This window comes from Microcebus murinus, chromosome 8 (genome assembly GCF_040939455.1).
Source record: "Microcebus murinus isolate Inina chromosome 8, M.murinus_Inina_mat1.0, whole genome shotgun sequence".
NCBI lineage: Eukaryota > Metazoa > Chordata > Mammalia > Primates > Cheirogaleidae > Microcebus > Microcebus murinus.
In genome coordinates, this window is record NC_134111.1 from 53,021,023 (window position 1) to 53,041,468 (window position 20,446).

Genomic DNA, 20,446 nt, shown 5'->3' on the forward strand with positions numbered 1-20,446 from the left:
ATTTTTTCCTCACAGCAGACACAACAGATGTCCTTCATGAATATCACTATTTCCAAGAGCATACTTAAAGTTTTGATGAAATTTCTCAAGGCTGATGGGACACATAAAGAGCATCAGTCTTCTCAAGCCTGTACTATGAGTATGTGAATAGCTGTATCAGCCCCAAACCTCAAAAATACTCTAGTAGTCCAAGGCATGAGTAAACTTTCACTTGTAAAGTGAGTCTTGATTATTCCTAGACTTTTAATCCCTAGGTAATATAAAGTAAACAAGTTTTTTTGTTTTTTGTTTTGAGACAAGGTCTCGCTCTGTTGTCTGGGCTAGAGTGCAGTGGAGTCATCATAGCTCACTGCAATTTCCAACTCCTGGGCTATAACCATCAGCTATCCTACTGCCTCAGCCTTTCGAGTGGTGGGACTACAAGGCATGTGCCACTATGTCTGGCTAACTTTTGCAATTTTTGTAGAGAGAGGGTCTCATTCTTGCTCAGGCTGGTCTTGAACTCCTGGTCTCAAGCAATTCTCCTGCCTCCCAAAGTGCTAGGCTTACAGGCATGAGCCACCACGCCAGGCTAGGTTCTTATAGTTTTATAAAATAACACTAGAAATACATAAATACAAAGAACTTACAGATTAACAGTTATGAATATGAACAGTGCCAGTGCAAGTTTTACTAATAACATCACTTTAGATGTGGTAATGTGATATAAATATATAATGTAATATACTATGTGATTATAAGGTCCACAGCTTTTTTGCCCAAGGTAGATGTATAAAATATATAAGTATCTATCATTGCTTTTCCCTCACTAAAATTTGCTTTTTGTAAAAGTAAAAAGATACTAGACATAGAAATCCACAGCTCACCAAGAATTTCAATAATTCATAGTCATTACCACTATTAAGAGTATATTAGGCCAGGTACGGTGGCTCACGCCTGTAATCCTAGCACTCTGGGAGGCCAAGGCGGGAGGATCGCTCATGGTGAGGAGTTCACGACCAGCCTGAACAAGAGCGAGACCCTGTCTCTATTAAAAAATAGAAAGAAATTAATTGGCCAACTAAAAATATATAGAAAAAATTAGCTGAGCATGGTGGCCACGCATGCCTGTAATCCCAGCTACTTGGGAGGATGAGGGAGAAGGATCTCCTGAGCTCAGGAGTTTGAGGTTGCTGTGAGCTAGGCTGACGACACAGCACTCTAGCCAGGGCAACAGAGTGAGACTCTTTGTCTCAAAAAAAAAAAAAAAGTATATCAATAAAAATGTCTCATTACAAAGAAAGCACAAATAAGATAGACTACTGATTCTGTACAATACCCATACAACACAGATAAGCTCACTTCTTTCTCTTTTCAAAGTATATCAAAATTCAAGTAAGTTAAAGTGATATACCCTCAATCCAACATCCACATTTCAACAATCATTAAAACCTATCTTACAAACAATAAAAGATTTCAGTGACTCTCAACATTGTGGTTGAGAAATGACAGTGTAGTTATGAGTTGGATTTCAAAAGAACATTAGAACTATGGTATTTTAATTTAATTATAATCAATTCCACAATGGCAAGGAGAAATGAAAGATTTTACTAGAATGTTTATAGTGGGATTGGTAGAGTAAAAGATCATTAGAGTTTATGGAAATCATGGTATCGTAATTTCATAATCATGATCATGGTTATCATAACATATCAAAATAAGGATATGCCATACTGCATGAATTTGTTACAGAAAAAGTCTGGGGAAGAAAGGGCACATATGTAACAAAAAATATGAAATATTCTTTGAAATGGATTTATGAGAATTCCAAGGTGGTAAGTTCCACCACAAATTATAAATTCCTAGGGAAAACCCAACTTTGTAGCCAAAGATACCAAATAGATGGTTGCTGTACTGTCTTCCATCCAGGAAGGCTGTGCTAGATTATTATTATTGCTTCTGAACGAATTTTAACAATAATTACTGCACTACATACTGAGTGCATTAAGTTCTTGACATTGTTTTAAGTATTGAATACATATTATATTAATGCTCACAGCAAGACTATGTAAGTATTCTTCAAAAAAAGGAACCGAGCCATAGAGAAGTTATATAATTTGCCCAAGGTAACACAGTTAATAAGCTATAGACCCATGACAATCTGGCTCCTCATAACTATCCTAAAATACTGATTATATACTATGTGCCAGAAGATATTGAGGAAATAAAAACTCAGTCAATTTGGTCATAACACACTCTTTATTTGAAGGGTTACCTATATGGAAAGGAATCTGTCGTCATAAATCTTAACTCATAATGACAAATTCATAAGACAGTAATCCTGTGAAACCTATATTTCAGACAGTACCTCTTAAACAAACTAGCATAGGATACTCAATGTGCAAGCCATATAAAAGTGCATACAATTTAAGGATTACTGTTACTAGGCTGTTGAAAGTTTCAGTAAAGTTTAAGAGAAATAGTGAAATGACAGAAAATATGAAATATACAATATTTGCCCCAGCATAGATCATTTGTAGATAAATAACTACAGTATGATATGGCTAACTAAATAATTATAATACAACGTTTTTCAAGTAATAATTCCCAATTAAGTAATCACACTTTATTAATAACCACAACTCTAAAGTAGGCAAAATTATGGCAAAGCTACTGCATCCATTCTCTGATGATAATGTAAACTTGCTCAAGTCTTTGGGGAGGCAAAAATTTGGCAACTGTTGAAACATCTATATCCTTTGACCAGTAATCACATTTGAGATTAATATCCTACAGAAACAATTCACAACAAGAAAGCAGTATATGCAGAGAGATGTTCAATTCAATGTTAAAATGGGCAAAAACAGAAAACAATTATTTTCCTCTTGGGTAATTAAATCTGAGCGAATTTAACAGTTACCTGGTTAACTATCAGGTAACCATCAAATATTACAAAGCTTATATAACATGGAAAAATACAATGCTATAAAAGTAAAATAAACAAAACTTATTCATAATTCTATAAAAACTATAATGTATATACATAAGCTAGAAGGAACAAAAATAATTAAATCTTTGTTAGTATGGTAAAACTGAAGTTGATTTCTAATTAATACTATTGTAACAAATGTTCTATTCTGTTTGTTAGTAAAAGAAAACATTCTAGCCCAAACAGTAAAATTAGAAAAACAAAGCTATAAAACTGGAATGACAAAGGTTTAGTTTCTATTAGGCAAACTAAAGAACATTTAGGGGAGATATTTATAAATTTATAGTCTATGCTACACAACTACCTACATACTACAAAAATAACCAAAGTCTATATGGTATTTTGCCAATTACAATTATTCCCACCCCATCTTTCCCTACCAATCTTGTTGAGAATTTCTGTGGTAATAAGCCACTACTACTGTTGAAAGCCTCTTATTCCTGGGGTATTAAGGCAAAAAAATAGTTGAGAACCACTATCTTTGTTAAGATAGAGAAAGAGGACATGGTGAATGGGCCTAGCTCCCAAAACACTGTATTTACATCTCTTCTTGTTGAAAAAAGGTTTTTAATCACTTTACTACCATTGCCAAAATGCCAAGAAAGAAAAATAAGCATCACTAAACATACTTTAAAGTGAAAATCAATACACATTTCAAGACTGTCAATAAGAATGAAGACATATACATCTTGAAATCTCAGTAAAAAAAGAAAAAAAAAATAAGAATGAAGACATACATAACTATATAATTATTTATGACTAAATATTTATAATCTAAAATAACGTGTAAAATAATTATTGATGGCATTAAAGATTGACAAATTTCCTCAATTTTCTTTTCTGTTTTTTTTTTTTTTTTTTTTTTTTTGAGACAGGGTCTCACTCTATTGCTTGGGGTAGAGTGCAGAGGCATGATTATAGCTCATTGCAACCTCAAATGCCCAGGGATCAAGTGATCCTCCTGCCTCAACCTGTTAAGCAGCTGGGACTACAGGCATGTACTACCATACTCAGCTAATTTTTCTATTTTTTGTACAGATGGGGTCTTACTATGTTTCTCAGGCTGGTCTCCAATTCCTGGCCTCAAGCGATCCTCCCACCCTTGGCCTCCCAGGGTGCTAGGATTTCTGGCATGAGCCAATGCGCCTGGCCCAAATTTCCTCAATTTTCTATGAAACTATACCATATTGTAACTTTTTCACCTTGAGAAACATAACAAAAGAAATAAAATGTTTTGTGGGGTTTTCCCTTAGATATAAATAGGTGACTGCTATCCTACTACCTAAATATTGAAAATTACATAAAGAGAACATGCAGCATTTTAGACAAGTTTTTAGCCTTGAGAATAGTGTGAATATAAGATAAACACAAATACTAAGTTAAACTATTAACTATAACAATACAAAGCAGGTTGTTTTTAGGATAAATTTTAATTATAAACAAATACGAATAGTATTTGTTTTTATAAGGATCAGATGAATATCAATTATTGTTATTCACTGGGTTTTAAACAAGGGAGTTCCTGGTGAAAATTTGGTTTTAAATAAGTGCAACTTCAACTACTTTATCTTCTCAAACAACATTTCAATAGTAACAAAGAGAAAGAAATGCCCGCTTATAGACATATTTCATAAAGGAAGACCCTGAAGACAAAATGAGTGGAAATGACATACATGGTGGGACTGTTTACCTGATAAAACAATTCACCAGCAAAGAACATATATATCATTAAAACCCAAGTTTTCCAAAATATAAAAATTTTGGTAGGAAAAAAGTACATGATTTCTTGAAACAGTTAATGCTAGCTATAGGTAGTAAATGTTTGATGTACAGCATATCATTTTTAAATGATACGCACATAGCTTCCAAATCCTGAATACCAACAAAAAACATCCCCCAATTTATTTGTTAAAAAGCTGACATAACTATACTATTAGTTTAAAAATAAGAAACAAATACCCAAATAAAAAAGCAAATGCAGGAATTTCTGGACTAGGTATTTAATAGATAATAATACAGTGCTCCCAATATGAAATAAACATTCTAATAAGAGATTTCCAAGAAATGCAATCAGATCTCCAAATTACGTACCTTAAATACACATACAAAAGTCCCTAAAAGCTCCATCCTTATTGACAATCATAATACAAAACACCTAAGTTATAGATTACCACAATACTGTATTTTAAATTTTTTAAACTTACTGGCAATAACATCCTCTCAAAGCAAGATTAAACACATTTTAGGAAGGCATTATACACATCATTGCAAATTTGGAAGATTCAAATTATTTTACAAAGACTATGACTCTTAACTATTACCCAATTATTGATGATCTTAAAGATCTTAAGATTAAGATTCTTAATTTTAGCCTGCAGTAGAGTACATTTTACAAGGAAGTCCCTACAGTTTTGAAAAAAGTATTTACAGTGGATTTCTCAAGTGAGTGAAACAAATTTAAATTCAAGATAAAATTGCTACGGGGTTTGCATTTTTAAGGCACTTATTCTCCCAGGGTTGACTTTTTAACAAGCTTTTATAAATAAAGTCATACCTTCATAATTTTGGTACAATATACCACGGCTATATGACTATTTAAAGATTATGCCTAGAAAGGCTATTATTGACAATGGCAATGTCAGTGGTTATATATTTCTTCAAATAGGGCTAAAAGTATGCTCAGAGGAAGTCAGTTTTTGTTCTGATTTTAAATATATGCATTAAATGTATGCATTATGACCAGATTCATAATTTAAAACCCCTAAGATACTGTAACTTTCCCATTATAATTTAGGGATTAGTCAATAGGCCTAAAGTCCATCAAGAGTAAGCTCTTATACTCCACCATATCCACAGTAGTTTTGCTCTTGCTTCACCTTTTTTAAGACTCTCCATTAAAGAAAGACAATTTTATATTAAACTAGGGGCATTAAAATAGTCCCCAGCTCCTCCTCTCTCTCCCTCCCCCTATCTTCGGTTCAACGAACGTGCATAGAAAACACACATACACACACACAAACACTCTCTCCCCCCGCCCATATCGGCTCTAGTCCCTAGGACATTGATAAAAAGCAGATTATTTCCCTACAGAAGATCTGCTATCCTCCCAGGGAGATCAAAATTAGGGGAAAATACCGAAATCAATCTGCACGCACACCTCAGCCCCGCCCCACGGGGAAAAAGTGGGGGGTGACGGGAGTAGGAGGGTGGCAGAAAGGGCCGAGACTTCCAGTTCCCAGGTTCTCCATACCATTCGTTCCATCAGGTTCCTTCCACACAAGCCAGGGACCCTGACCCTATTTTTAGGCGTGCCTCCCGGTTCTCCTCCCCGCCACCATCACAAACACATGGTCCTCAACCGCTTGAGTCCTGGGTGGGGACACCAGAGTGGGCCCTCTCCCTTCCCAATCCAAGGGCTGGGGTCGGGGGAAAGGTCTCCCCGCAAACTCGATGTGCGCCCCAGGGACCTCTGAACTGACCGGCGAAGGGAAAGATAATTCGGAGGGAGGGGTTTAAGAAGAGCCGTTATTCCTTTTTTCCTCTTCCTCAGGAAAGCGCGCGAGAGGGAGGGGCCAGAACAACGAACGCTAGTTACCTAACGGTCCGGCCCAGCCGGTCAGGCTCCAGAAGCTGAGGGCTGCTGAGGTGGCAGCACAGCCACAGTCACAGTCACCCCGAGGGCTAGGGACCGCGGCAGGAGCGCCCGAGGTGATGGGAAGCGGGGGGTGGGGACTATGGTGACCGACGTCGCCATGTTAGCGCCTTCTTTCTCCGTATCCCTACAGTCTCCAGTCCTGCGGCCCTCTGCCCATCACTACACTCACCTTTCCAGGTCACTAGTTCATGATCCTTCTGGTTGCCTGGGAGCCCCGAGCACAGCCGTGTTTACAAACTACCCCTGGAGGAAAGGGCTGAACCGCACTTTAAAGGCCACGGGCTCCCACAGGCTTCCGTCCTCTCTCGCGAGAGCGGACTGACAACCCTTCTCCCCGCCCCACTCCCGGCATCCCCCCTTTCTTCTCGCGCCCCTCCCCTCCACGCACACGCCCCTTCTTGCCTTCCTTCAGAGGGAGCGCCTCCGGGTCAGGTGATTCCGCCAGGCCTAAGGAAGGAGACGAGTTTTCAAGAGGCGGGGATAGAAGGGGCGGGAACGCAAGAACACTCGGGCGCTGATGATTGGGCAAAGACCCCGAAGGGCGGGAAGCAGTTCTTGATGGGGCGGGACCAGAAGGCTAAAGGAGGCTCTGTAACCCGGGAGCTGCTGACGGCTGTGATTGGCAGGCGGCTGGAGGCCGGCGTGGGTGCTGGGTCGCGGGAAGAGGTGGCGGTGTGAGGGGAGGAAAAGTGAGCTCTGGAAAGGCCGCGAGTGGCTGGAGGGAAAGCAGGATGAGTCCTCCGACCCCAGCCTCAGGAGCCCGGCATCTCCGTTGCCGTCACTTCTCAGCCTTGAGTAGGGAGGTGGGTAAAGTGTAGGGTGTCTACCCTGAAGCCTGAGAGGTGAACTTGGGGTAAGGTGTGGTTTGGGAGAGGCGGAGTTTGCTAGTAATTAACCACCCCCTCTCTCCAAAACACCGTTACCTGTCTAAAGAGGGAAAGCGAGATAAGTCAGTTTTGAAAAAAGAAAAAGCCTATTCTCTGAATGGATTTTGTTCTCTTTTTACTAAGCTATAACGAACTGATTCTTCGGGCTTCTTTTACCCAGCGTCTAGTACTGTGTACGATATTAGCATATAATCATGTTCGAAGAAACTTACCAAAAGGAGATACAGTATCTTCCGCTATATCATCATAATTTAAAACAGTGCAACGACTTGTTTCTAAGAGAAAATCCTCCATATAATTGTGTATTCTATTTATCAATTTACCTTTACTTATTCATAGTTAAAAATTATTTATTCATTCATGCATTCATTTAGACAGGGTCTTACTTTGTCTCTGGCTACAGTTTAGTGGCGTCATCACAGTTCACTGCAACCTCAAACTCTTAGCCTCTCCTCCTGCCTCAGCATCCCGAGTAGCTGGGACTACAGGTGCACACCACCAATGGCTAATTTTTCTATTTTTTGTAGAGATGGGTCTCGCTCTTGCTCAGGCTGGTCTCGAGCTCCTGGCCTCAAGCAATTCTCTTGCCTCAGCCTCCCAAAAGCCAAAAATGTATTTTAATAGAGATCATCTCAGCCCTTATAAAACTTCAGCAATCTGGTATTAACATTTTAGAGAGGGTCAAAGGACACCAAATTAGACTATGGCATAGAAACAGCATTCTTCCCACAATACTATCCTACTGCTTAGTAGGTTGTTGCAGTGCCAAAGCGATGTCTGTCAAGTCTGAAAGTACTTTTAAAAAGGGGGGGACAAGAAGAAAGATTGTTTGGTTAATTTAAAATGAGGACAAAAGAGACCATTTTTATACCTCTGCTATTGACACAGGTACACTCTCCAAAACACAGTACAGTGCTGAAAATATTTCATCTTAATGTTGCTTTATGATTCTCTATACAACTTAAAGATTTCACTGTTAACTGTAGAGATACTGGTTGTTCAATAAGTAGACAGGCCCAAGTTGAAAAGTGTGATCAGGGAGGCCTCGTTGAAAATTTGCATTAACTATTAAAAAAAGAGAGAAAGAGAGCCCTATGTTTTTCCATTTACTAAATGCTGATTTCTAGTTTGTTACAAAATTGTGAATTAGTTTACATATTAACATAAAATGCACTCTATATTATACCCTATGTTGTTGGAAGGTTGTGGGGGATAGTATTTGAGAGTTAATGAAACTGCATGTAGTTCTATAATGATATCTGGCATAAAGGTGAAATTGTAATAGCAATGGACCTTTTAACAGGTTTCTGGCCTATATACATGTATGTCAGCCAACTCAATCCTCTTTTAAAAGTAATTTTAATTACTTAAGATATTTGAGAGTAGCCAAATTATTAACACTAGTTCTTAAATTAAAATGAAAGTACTATCCCTATATCATATTATCACTGTAGTATTGTTATTGTAACACTGTGTCAATAAAACCTCACATCTCAGATTACTGATGATGAAAATGATGATGGACTAAATGAGTGATTGACAGATCACAATTGTTAGCTCTAGAAAACATTCACAAAAATGATATTTCTCTTTTCATTCCCCAAAACATCTAATGTGAGAAGAAAAACTATGTTATATAGCATTTCAAAATAAGCTTGGGTCAATTAGAGTAGATTTCTTTAAACAATTATTTTTCTATTCACATACATTAAAAATATGACATTTGATTCCTTTTCAATTGTCAGTAGCTTTGGTTTTAAATTTCTCCTACTTGTTTTTACTTCTCTACTCCATTGTCAAGCAGTTAATTATCTACATAATGCACTAGAGCAGGCGTCCTCAAAATATGGCCCACAGGCCACAGGCGGTTGTTTTTACCTGTTTGTTTTTTACTTCAAAATAAGATATGTGCAGTATGCAAAGAAATTTGTTCATAGTTTTTTTTTTTTAAACTATAGTCCAGCTCTCCAACAGTCTGAGGGACAGTGAACTGGCCCCCTGTTTAAAAAGTTTGAGGACCCCTGCACTAGAGGAACATACTATTTTAAAGATATTCTTTCAAGAGTTATTTTAGAAAAGAGAAGAATCATTTAGTAATATGGATAGTACTCCAATATGTTTTGAGAATTCATTTTAGCTAATTTTCTAAACAGAAGGTATACCTAAAGTGAGAAAAAGCCCAAGATTAGGGGGGAAAAACAGGTGGAAACTATGTAGCTCTGTTACATATGTATTTTGGCAATCTGGCAGTTAACAAAGGGCCTCACTTTACTTTACACACTTATAGTTCCACAACAGTTCTTTTATTATAGCTTTTCTACAAATGGGGAAAACATTCAGCATAGCCAGAATGAATGTAGTTAGTATTTTCAATTCTGGTCCCATGAACTGGTAAATCTCACTGTCCATATCCTCATAAAATGCTGTACTTTTCAATTTTCTTTCTCACTTCCTCATTCCTCAATATCCCCAAGAGTCTTAAAGTTCTTTTACAGTCTTCTCCACCAATGCAGGAAACTTCTGTCTTATTGTTCTGTAAATGCTTCTACTCAATTTATTTCTAGGCGAATTAGTGAGGGTCTAGTGAGTCTTCCATAAGAACCTAGCATGACTTGTGAATAAAACTAATATCCCTTAGATACAAAAAGAGGCTATTTGAAGAAAACTAATTTCTGTTACAAAGTGCCTATTACTAAATACCACAAGAATCAGTGATCACCTTTAAATGCTCTCAGAACCTTATAGGGCTATTAATCCATTCATCTGTTATTGCTCACAAAAATTCTACTAAAACCCTGCCCAACTATATATATGTGTGTGTGTGTATATATATATACTATATATTTCTCATTTGTGTGTGTGTGTGTATATATATAAAATACTTCCAAGCAAGATAGAAATAACTACATTGTGTGTGAGAGAGAGGGAGGGAAGGAGAAATCATTAATTTTAAAAACATTTTCTCTTTGTAGCTAAACAAAACATAGAATACTCCAGGGCACCTCTTCTGTCTGCTTTGCACAACTAGTCCTGGGCTCAGAGAAAGACCCTCCACATTGTCCTGATATCCTCAAGACACAGTCCAGTACAGTGGATTAGCTGGAATTTTACCAGTGAGATCAAGGTTTATGTGTGATGTGTAAGGGATGGGGGAAGCAGGGTATGATTACCTATCTGATACCTGAGAGATGAGGTGAGGATAGCGTGGCCCTAGACATTGTAGTCAACTCTTTGGTAGCCTCTATCTCATGGCAGATCCTTTTCTCCCTCTGAAAGCACAGGGTTTTTTCCTGCACATTGCTGAAATGTCCTATGTTATAGTTACCTCTCGAGACCTATCCTCATGGAAATTTCCATTCAGAACATTTCAAGTGCAAGGATGTCCACACTCCAACCCAAATCCTTGGTTTTCTAAACGAATTTGTAATTAATGGAGTGTGGCTTTGTGGGGAAAAATTAGAGGGCTATGTTTATTTTCAAATCATACCAATTAGCTTATACCAATTTCAATGAGACCAGCCCAGAGAGAGAGAATGGAATTTAAGGGCCTTGTTTTCACCCTTGATACCAATGCCTCATCTTATCTTGTATCTGACTCAGTAGAAAGAGGGATGCCATCATTATATTCTGCTCTTTACACACTATCAATAAAAGTAGATTGAACCACTCCTAGTGTAGAGTTTTGTCTGGCAGTCCAATGTCTACCCTTCATGGCTCCCCATAACAAGTCTACTTTTCAACCTGAGGCCCACATAATACAAAAGCCATGCAATCCTTGTGCCAGAAACTGAGAGAGGTCTGTCTGGTTATAGAGACCCTTCTGGTTCCTTCGACTAACACCGTGCTTTTTTCTCTTACTGTCTTACCTTGGATACAGCCTTTTAGGTTAACTGTGGCTAACTAGGTCAATTATCAACTGGATGCTGTCTCTTTACTCAAAGCATCTATATTCATTGAGCATGAACATTCCAGGCACTGTTCCTGGTTCTGAGGCTACAACTATAAATAAGACAGTCCCTTAAAGGAGATTCTCATGGTACAATGGCAGAAAGACACACTATGTATATAAACAATAAGATAATTCAAATAGCAGTAGGTACTAGAAAATAGAGCAGGGGTGTGATAACATGAGGTATTATAAGCTTGCTTTTTAAACACAGCTTTAGAGAACTTGAGAGCAACAGACATTATAGATAGCTCTAGAGAGGTGGGAAAGTTCTGTGAGCTGTCCTTAGGTACAAGTCTTGAGGGAACAACTTGAGATGTCTAGCAGCTGAGAGACTCAGCCAACCTATATAGCTATTTGAGGAAGCAAACCCTGGGACTCAACTATAAGAGAAGATCTTGGAATCTCCATGGCTGGGACGTGTTGACTAGAAGATGTTGAAAAGCAGCCACTGCCAACAACCTGGGTCCTCTTAGGAGTCTGCCAAGGTCAGTTATAGGATGCTAGCTTGTGCTAGTAAGAGGAACCACCAAAAACTCTTGGATTTATGAATCCTTATTGATCTTGAGGACTCTCTTCAATTCCTCTCTTCAATATTTAAGCTCCCTTGAGCAAGAAGATCTAAGCTACTAAACATGTCAGAAGAGATACATTACTTATGTCAATTCAAGACAAAGAAGTACAAATTCTTGCCAGTTTTAAAAGATTATAAACAGATTGATAGTGGACAGGATATGACCTAGGGAGATAGGGTTACCCTCAGTTTACAAAAGTGGCATTTCTATAGAGTTGTAAATGAAATGTCATATATTGGAACCTGTTTTCTCACTGACAGATTAGACCTGTGATAGCCAAACTTTTGGTTTTGGGACCCTGGATCCCCTAACAAAATGTTAACATAAATAACATTCAAAATACCCCTGTATTTTCCAAAACAATGCCCAAAACACAATGGCATTGTTTTCATTTTTGTAAGTTGCTATGTCATACTTAATAGAAGACAGCTGTATTCTTATATCTGCTTCTGCATTTGATTTGTCTGTTATGATGTTTTGAAGTATATAATGAAAATCTAGCCTCACACAGCTATGTATTGGAAAAGAATGGACCTCATGAACCGTCTGAAAGGGTCTTGAGCTCGCCACCCCCAGAAGTTATCAGACCACATTTTGAGAATCACTGGGTTAGCAGTACATTCCAATGCAGGGGAAAAAAATTCTCTCAATGAATAAGTTGACAGCTTTTTAAACATAAGTCATGGCATGCTGGGAATTGTAGTATTCTAGTACAGTGCTTCTCTAAGTTTAAGCTGTATACAAATCACCTGAGATCCTTGTTAGACATGCAGATTTTGATTCAGTAGATTTGAGATGAGGCTCTAGAATCTGCATTTCTAACAAGCTCCCAGGTGATACCAATGCTGCTAATCCATGGATAGGACTTTCAGTACCTCTCTAGTATGTTATACACATCATCAGAAAGCCTACAGGAGTGTATGCAAATGAGGATGTGTGTATATGAGGGTGGGAAGGTAGGAGGGATAGGGATGGGTGGAGGAAAGAGAAATATAAACTCATGCTATGTACTTTTAAAGTCTATGAAAACAATGTTTTTTTGGTAAATCCTATATTTATGATAAATTTTAGTTAGCTACTATTTATTAACAATCTCTACATCAAATCAAACCAAGACATTTTACTGTTGACAGAGACAGAATCAAACTGCCATGTTTGTTGAGGCAGAGGAGGATGGTATTAGATTTGAAAAGAATAATTTTTCCCCTTAATAATCTAAAGAATTCAGCAAATAACTGATAATAGATCATGTGTTTTGGGTCTTAAGTCTGTAAAGTTAGCAGTAGAGTAATACCACAAAATCACAAAGTTGATACACTCAGCATGTAGCGAATTCAACAACTCATTTATAATTTCATGTGTAGAAATCACATATTTTAAAAGGCTTTGCGGATGATAGTACCTTAATGATACATACTTTTCCTCTCCCAAATACCTAACACCCAAACCAAACCATATTGGCTAAACTTAACCTAATATAACTTAAACTTACAGCAGTAGTGTGAGTATAGTTTATTTGGTTCTAAAGTGTTATTTCCCATTTGTCTACAATCTCTTCCGATTAACTGCAATGACATTTATTTTTACCCAACTTTAGTCACTCAGTGACTTGACCACAAATTTTGATCATTCCTTGTCCCTTCCTTACCGCTAAGATCTTGAACTCTGAAATTCTTTAAGTTTCTTGTGTATTTCTTGGCTCTTACTAAAATAGACCTTCAACCTTATTGATACCTCTGGGCCCTTGACCCCTCTCTTTTATTTCAATTTGTCACCCCTATGGTGTTTTCTCTTGTTCCTTACCGTTTGAAGTTTATAGGTCAGTGTGCTTGTTTGCTTTCTGCCTAGAGCCCCCTTGACCTTCTGTCATTTCTTGCCAGTAGCCAGCCCTGATAACCCTCACTGCTCTTTACATCAGTCCACGTTAACAAGCTTCCCAACATTGTGAAAGACTCACAAAACTAGGTTAAGTTCACTACAAATTCATTGTCTACCTGGAGCTGAGTCCTTACTGCTGCTCTGCATTTCTTTTATTCACGTCTGCTCCGTGCTATACATTGTACCTTTCCTCTGTTTTCAGGCCTACAGATCAGTAAAATTATACCTCTTATGCTTAAAATTATACCAAAAAAAAAAAAAAAAAAGAAGCAAAAACAAAATTCATTTCCCCCAAATCAGCTTTCTCCTTGTCATTCCTAACACAGTCACACTAAAAAATCAAAGTATGGGCTTTGAAATCAAGGAACATCCTAATTTTGCCACTTAATGGCTATGTTATTTGTTTAACCCCTGTGAGTCTGTTTTTCTTTGCATCTTGGAAATTAATACCAATTTATAACAGGGTTGTCATGAAGGTTAAAGGGTAGTATACATAATGTCTCTAGCGCAGGGAGTAACACTTATTAGATGCATACACACTCTCCTATGCGGTTCCTGAGATCTAGGTGTAAAATCCTACTGATACTACTTTTGTAGACTTTTTAAAATACAGTTGACCCTTGAACAATGTGGGGGCTAAGGGGACTGGCCCTCCATGCAATAACACATTTGCATATAACTTTTGACACCTCCAAAACTTAACTACTAACAGCCTACTATTGACTAGAAACTTTACTGATTATATAGGGAATTAACACATATTTTGTATGTTATATATATTATATAGTGTATTCTTACAATAAAGTAAGCTAGAGAGAATAAAATGTTATAAGAAAATCATAGGAAGATAAATACAGTACTTTACTGTATTTATCAATACTGTAAGTTTATGTTGTCTGTTTATAAGATCAATCATCTATCTGAATGGCGGGCAACCACAGCTGCAGACCTCAAACTACCGCACATATCAAGTAGTTCAGCTTTTTCCTGTAATGTCACGACTTTTCTCTGCTTCTTGGGAGCACTTCCAGCATCACTGGTGGCACTTTGTATGGTTCCCATGGTGCTATTCAAGGTTTAGGGTATTGCACTAAACACGATGGAAAATACACAGGAACTGAGAGAGATCTCTTTTTATTGCAAGACACAACTTACTAGAGAGACGAGCTGCTCACACACAAATGATTAGCATCACACAGCATTTTAAGTGGATACTCAAAACACCTTAGGTTACTGCAATAGCAACATGAGGTGGCTATGAAATTATTACAGTAGTACAGTAAATTTTATACAGTTATTTAATACTGCATCTTTATGTTTCTCTTGACTATGAATGTTGCCATGTATGGTGCATAAGTATTGATAAATTTTAACTTTTTATTATAGATTTTATGGCATATTTTACACTAGTAAATGACAAAATGAACTAGTTAGTATCTACATATATTTTATGCATTCATGACATACCTTTTTCTTAATTTAAAAAAAATTTTTAGGGTATGTGGTTCATCTATGAGTTTTTTCAAATTATAAATCTCCAAAAAAATTGTCCAACATATTTATTGAAAAAAAATCTATGTATAAGTGGACTCATGGAGTTCAAGCCTGTGTTAAGGGTCATCTGTACTCATTGCCACCATCCCAGTCTAGACCCACATGACCTAAAAGCTCCTGTAGTAACTGCTGTTCATTGCTGGCTCCAGTCTATTCCACAATGGTCGCATGTCAAGCTTTCTAAAACACAGCTCTAAAGTTTCAATGGCTGGCTATAGTTACAAGAATAAAGCCCATACACACTCTTACATCTGCCAGTTTACATAATGTGGTCTCAGTCTACCTTTACAGGCTTATATCATGCTATTTGCCTCTCATACTCAGGCAACTACTTTGCTTCTCAGGTACCAATGCTTTGCTGATTTACCTTCCCTCATTGCTGTTCACTAGCCAAGATATCTTCTTCTTCTGGTCTGTCCCCATGACAACAGTTCTTCAAGGTTTATCTTAAATTATAGACAAATAGCACTTTTTCACATGATTCCCTCATTGGAAAATTATTTCTACTCCTTGTCAACATCTTGGCACTTACTGCCACTCTGGTGAAATTCATCATTTTACTTTGAATTTTGTTTGCATACATATGTCTAGTGTTTGTGGCTAGATGACAAATGACAAGCTTCTCTTTAGTTAGTGCAATGATAGACTTCATACCTCAAATCTATATTTTGAATTAATTCCAAAGGGATTAGAAATATTACATTTCTGTACTAAGGAAACAATATATTACCAAATAAAAAGTGTGCCTAAAAATCTGAAATGCCTTTAGGAACAACATTCTGAATACATATAGTTGAACTGGCACTCTACCACTCTAGGGTGCTCTTGACTTGGAGTTTATAAATAGGCCAACTCTTATCTTTTTTTTTAAATTTTTATTTATTTATTTATTTTTTGAGACAGAGTCTTACTCTGTTGCCCTGGTTAGAGTGCCGTGGCGTCAGCCTAGCTCACAGCAACCTCAAACTCCTGGGCTCAAGCGATCCTTCTGCCTCAGCCTCCCAAGTAGCTGGGACTACAGGCATGCACCACCATGCCCGGCTAATTTTTTCTTTTTCTTTTCTGTTTTTTTTTTTTTGGAGACAGAGTCTCACTTTGTTGCCCAGACTAGAGTCAGTGCCGTGGCGTCAGCCTAGCTCACAGCAACTTCAATCTCCTGGGCTCAAGCGATCCTCCTGCCTCAGCCTCCCGAGTAGCTGGGACTACAGGCATGCGCCACCATGCCCAGCTAATTTTTTCTATATTAGTTGGCCAATTAATTTCTTTCTATTTATAGTAGAGACGGGGTCTCACTCTTGCTCAGGCTGGTTTCGAACTCCTGACCTCGAGCAATCCACCCACCTCTGCCTTCCAGAGTGCTAGGCCAACTCCTATCAACATGAAAAATTCTTCATTTCCTGTATGACATGAAAATAACATCTTGATCAGACTCTGTTCAGAAACTATTCAGTTAGTAAAAGGCATTTACAATGAATATTTGTTTGCAAAGCTCGTAAACTTAAAGGAGGTGGTGCTTCCTATAAAAATGGTACACAATAAACATTTCCGCTGACAGAGTAGATGCACTCCAGTGACGTACTTTCAATGTCAGAAACTTTGTTGTTAGAAATTTACATAGTAAGTAGAAGGATATATACTATATATTGAACTTTCATTATTTTTCCCCTTCTAAGTAAAATAGCCTATAGTTAAACTTCTGAGTTATTCTGTTCTGTCCAGACTTTTTTGCTGCCCCCTCCCCCCCACAGTAACCTGAAGCTACAGCTCAGGTATTTCCTTTTCATTCTCAGGGGATGCCCTCAGCTAGGGCATCTCTTACAAGAAAACTGTCCCAGAATCATGTTTCAGGCTTTTTCAATCACCAAACCAGCACCAAGAATAGGTCTTTACTAAGACTAATTTTATTTAAAATGAACTTAGAACAGAGGACTAGACTAGTTTAGCTAAGTATTTCCTGGTGATTTTTAAAAATTTGTTGATTTTATACTATGTACTGTTACATAGTACAGTTCTTAATTATAAAATTTTCCATTTTAACTCTTAAAGTGTACAATTCAGTGACATTCAGTATATTTACAATGTTATATAACCATCACCACTATCTAGTTCATCATTTTCATCATCTCAAAAGGAAACCCCATGCCCATTAAGCAGTTATTCCCCATTCTCGTCTCCTCCTAGTCCCTGAAAACCACTAACTGGGTTTGTCTGTATAGATTTGCCTGTTTTGGATATTTCATATAAATGGAATCATAAAATGTGTGGCCTTTTGTGTCTGGCTTCTTTCACTTAGTATGTTTCCAGGGTTTACTCATGTTTATTTAGCATGTATCAACACCTCATTCCTTTTCATGGCTGAATAACATTCTAACATATGGATATATACCACATTTGTTTATCCATTCATCAGCTGATGGATATTTGGTTGTTTCCACCTTTGTTTTGACACAAGGTCCAGCTCTTATTGCCCAGGGTGGAGTACAGTGGCACAATCACAGCTCACTGCAGCCTTGAACTCCTAGGCTCAAGCGATTCTCCTGTCTCAGCCTCCCAAGTAGCTAGGACTACAGTCACATGCTGTCATGCCTGGCTAACTTTTTAAAAATTATTCTTTATAGATATGGGGTCTTGCTATGTTCCTCAGACTGGTCTTGATCACTCGTGGCCTCAAGTGAGCCTCCCGCTTTGGCCTCCCAAAGTGCTGAGATTACAGGCACAAGCCAGTGCACCTGGCCGTTTCCACCTTTTGGCTGTTATGAACATTGTGTATAAGCTTTTGTTTGTAGACCTATTTTCAATTCCTTTGGGTACATATCCAAGTATGAAATTGCTAGGTCACATAATATTGCTTTTTATTTACGTTGCTGAGTTTTAAATACTGGGTAGTGCTGTTCAAGAAAATCGTTTAGGCTCCAGCAATTTCATATTTGATATAAACTAGATGATTAATCAACTAAAAACTGGTAGTGGCTCTAGCTCTTTAGCTTTTTTGGGCCTCATTTCATGGCGATGTATAACTTAGTCATTCTCAAACAGTACTGTGTTTCCCCGAAAATAAGACAGGGTCTTATATTTATTTTTCCTCAAGAAGGCACCCTAGGGCTTATTTTCAGGGGATGTGTTATTTTTTTTTAAGTACAGTATAACAATCTACATTTGTTCAACTACAGTTAAGTTGTCTTCTTCTGGATCATCATCATAACTCTCCAAACCCTGAATTCCATCCTGAATTTCTTGCGACTTTAATACCTTTATAACCATTGGCTCCAATCTCTCCTGTCGAGCACTAGAGTTCTCATGGGGCAGATGAGAAGGGCTGCTCTTCTTTACTGCTCTGTAACACAGCCACGCCCATCACTAGGTCTTATTTTCGGGGTAGGGCTTATATTGCTCAAATGCCTAGAAATCTTGCTAGGGCTTATTTTATGGGTAGGTCTTATTTTCGGGGAAATACGGTATGAGCAAAAATTACCTGGGAAGCGTTTTAAAAAATGCAAATTGCTAAGTCTCATGGGTAAAGAATCTAATTCAGTCACGCCTGTAATCCTAGCTCTTGGGAGGCCGAGACGGGCGGATTGCTCAAGGTCAGGAGTTCAAAACCAGCCTGAGCAAGAGCCAGACCCCGTCTCTACTATAAAATAGAAAGAAATTAATTGGCCAACTGATATATATATAAAAAATCAGCCGGGCGTGGTGGCGCATGCCTGTAGTCCCAGCTACCTGGGAGGCTGAGGCAGAAGGATCACTCGAGCCCAGGAGTTTGAGGTTGCTGTGAGCTAGGCTGACGCCACGGCACTCACTCTAGCCTGGGCAACAAAGTGAGACTCTGTCTCAAAAAAAAAAAAAAAAAAAAAAAAAGAATCTAATTCAGTAGGTGCAAAGCCTAGGGATTTGTATTTTTTTTTTTTGTGGTTTATTTATTTATTTATTTTTTCTATATATATATTAGTTGGCCAATTAGTTTCTTTCTATTTATAGTAGAGACGGGGTTCTCGCTCTTGCTCAGGCTGGTTTCGAACTCCTGACCTTGAGCAATCTGCCCGCCTCGGCCTCCCAGAGAGCTAGGATTACAGGCGTGAGCCACCGCGCCTGGCCGGGATTTGTATTTTAAACAAGCACTCTAGGTGATTCTGATGGCGGTGGTCTTCCCACCCCACTTGAGAAACTTTAGTATAAACTGACCATTCTTTCTCACTTGAAATCAAATTAGGCAGAGGCCACTAAAGGAGTAAAATGTAGTTTTCCTAACGGTCATCTTAATCTTCAAATAAACCCTGAAACTTAGATGACTAATAATATAATGGTATGATATATTTGCTAGGGGAAAAACTCAAGTCTTTTCTATAGTAGCACCACTTTATTCTTTTTAATAGGAAAAGTTTGACCAAGAAGCAACATGTAGTATCAGAAGCTAACTGATATTGTTGAGCCAACTATCATTCCCAAGACTCCCACTATAAACATGTCAGCAGCAGTGATAAGCATTATGTTAGCAACTTTTGGCTTTAAAAATGTAGCCAATTCAGTTTCAAAATTTGGTTTTTAATAAATAAGAGTCTTGTTCAAGTAAGAAACTAACTGCCAGTTAGACTGAGTCCCTTTCTAGAAAACAGTTAAGATTCAATATAGACACACAATTGCTTAATGTGAAACTTAATGAAAAACAAAAATCATGCTACCCCCCAGTTTAAAGCTTTAATTCCTAAAAAGCTGGCATGATTTAGTTTTTGAACCAGCTGTGTAAGAACAGCCAAGTCAGTCCTTGGAGGTGATTTTGCTTCCAAGTATTCTAATTCATGTTAGACCTTAAAAACACAAAACCATCTTGACCATTAACTACCTTCCTTTAATTCATCATATATCATAGAAGTTCAAAACACTCAAATACTTCTCCTTTATATGAATAAACAAAAACCCTATAAATTACAATGTGCAGAACACTATATAAAAGAATTCCCATAAAAATTACATTATAACATTTTT

At 37.7% G+C, this 20,446-nt stretch overlaps 1 protein-coding gene across 1 annotated transcript in view; it reads right to left on the bottom strand.

Moving 5' to 3' along the window:
• Positions 1–6,954, bottom strand: part of ATF2 (activating transcription factor 2) — an 89,958-nt gene extending 83,004 nt beyond the window's left edge. The window contains exon 1 of the mRNA XM_020288368.2: positions 6,793–6,954. The gene's annotated coding sequence lies outside the window, so the exon portion shown is untranslated. The remainder of the gene's footprint in view (positions 1–6,792) is intronic.
• Between the last annotated feature and the right edge of the window lie 13,492 nt (positions 6,955–20,446).